The sequence below is a fragment of the Petaurus breviceps genome, unplaced genomic scaffold (assembly GCF_028583685.1).
Source record: "Petaurus breviceps papuanus isolate PSGF00001 unplaced genomic scaffold, PetGlider_PUasm1.0 90847, whole genome shotgun sequence".
Taxonomy (NCBI): Eukaryota; Metazoa; Chordata; class Mammalia; order Diprotodontia; family Petauridae; genus Petaurus; species Petaurus breviceps.
The window spans coordinates 11,278,447-11,280,604 of record NW_027187360.1 but is presented as its reverse complement, the minus strand read 5'-3'; the positions used below and the strand labels follow the sequence as shown (position 1 = coordinate 11,280,604).

The 2,158-nt window shown below is 38.1% G+C and overlaps 1 pseudogene; it reads right to left on the bottom strand.

Moving 5' to 3' along the window:
• Nucleotides 1-1,503: 1,503 nt before the first annotated feature.
• The window catches only part of LOC138149344 (cofilin-2-like), a 20,354-nt pseudogene continuing 19,699 nt past the window's right edge, over nt 1,504-2,158 (bottom strand).

Sequence of the window (2,158 nt, the reverse complement as noted above, 5' to 3'; positions counted from 1 at the left end):
GGGCTGTTTTTTCCTCCTTCCTTCCTTCCCTTCCTTCCTTTCTCCCTCCCTCCCTCCCTCCCTCCCTCCTTCCTTCCTTCCTTCCTTCCTTCCTTCCTTCCTTCCTTCCTTCCTTCCTTCCTTCCTTCCTTCCTTCCTTCCTTCCTTCCTTCCTTCCTCCCTCCATTTCTTTTTTATCTTTGTATCCTCAGTGCCTAGCACAATGCCTGTGCATTTAGGAGGTGCATAATAAATGCTTGTTGATCACTTGTTTCTATTTGATTCTGATCTACCATGTGTCCATATCATGGACACAACTAAATGAACCTATGACTCTTTTTGAAATTTTGTTGTATTGATCAGATAACTACAATCTGCAGCTTTGTAGGCCTTTGCTCCAGACTGTCCTTAGCTTTGCCTTGACATTCATCTGTTTAGCCTGAGAAATTTCAGAAGCAAGAGCCTCCTTAATCATTCTGAACCTTTCTTGAGTAATTGCAGGAACCCTGGCATTTAATATGTGTGCTTTCCTAATTAAGCTCAAACACAGAATGCATATGAAAAAAGAATGGAACTTACTTGTCTCAAATATTGAACAAGTACAAGACATATAATTTCTTTTTTTCTTTTTTTGTAATAAGCCACAAGTTTTTTTGCAACATGGCCGATTTTGTGGGAGTGGGGAGTTTGATCTCAAAAACAATGTTCCATTTAAGACTGTTCATACAGAAATTGCCATTATAACTACATTGTTCAAAATATCTTTAGTGCTGCAAGACTCACATGGTAAACACTTAACTCCTACTCCTGTTCTGTAGTGTACATTCAATGGAAAATAAAAATGCATTAACAACTACTTCATTTAGGAAGATATGTAGATAATAGGAATGAACACGGAGATACAACAATAATTCAATGACAGTTATGACAACTTAATTGGCATTCCTTTTTGAGGGAGACAACCTTATTACATAAAACTGCTTTCAATACACAGTTATACATATAAATATACATGCATATTTATGTGTATATATATTTACATGTATACATATACATATAGACACATATCTATCTATATTTATCTGTATCTATCTCTCTGTCTACTGCCATGTCACAATAGGCATGTTAAAGACAGGAATTTCAATCAAGTGCATTTCTAAGTAATACTGAATGAACTTTAGCATCTGACCAGTGGGTCATAATTTCAAGGCATTCAATTAGTTAACCCTTTGCAGTTTTCTAAGCTATTCATATTGACTATCACATTCATCTTAGTCTAAAAGGGATGCATATACTGCCATTTGTCTTAGCTGACATGTGATGTGAAGGCATTCCTTAGGTTCTGCATAGAACTACCAAGATGAAACAGTCTAATGGCAATCACTGGTAGGTAGACTGCTTAAATGACCGACATCTCCTTTATGTTTTCTGGGAAGGTGTGGTAAGGGACAAAAGCCTGACACTATTCCACCTAATGGGACTGCAGAAATGGAACCTACTTCCAGAAGGCACTTCACTGTCATTTTATAAATGTCTTCCTTCAGGTGAAACTACTGCATTGCCTTCCAATTTCTCTATAGGTGTTGAATGATCCATAATATCATCCAAGTCATTTACTAGCCACTCATGTTTGATACCTGTAAATTTCTTTGTAATGGCACCTTTAGCAATAGCATAAATCATTTTGCTTTTTTTTTTTTTTAAAGCAGTTGGGGTTAAGTAACTTGCCCAAAGTTACACAGCCAGTTTTTTTTTTTTGTGTGGGTGTTAAGTATCTGAGGCCAGAACAGATCCTGGGTCCTCCCAACTCCGGGCTGGTGCTCTTACTCACTGCACCGCCTAGCCTCCCCATCATTTTGCTTTTTAAAGGTGCACATTTAGGAGCCCCGAATATAAAAACTAGGTCTTCTTTCTTAGACTCATTTGTCTTATATGTGACATCATACAAAGCATATTGGCAGTCATACAATAGAGGGGTCCTTTATAGTATCACCAATGTCACCCACCAAGGTCTGCTTTGCTTTCTTTGCAATTATTTGTTTTGTCATCACTTAAACAAAAGAGAACTTCCTTCCTTCCTTCCTTCCTTCCTTCCTTCCTTCCTTCCTTCCTTCCTTCCTTCCTTCCTTCCTTCCTTCCTTCCTTCCTTCCTTCCTTCCTTCCTTCCTTCCTTCCTTCC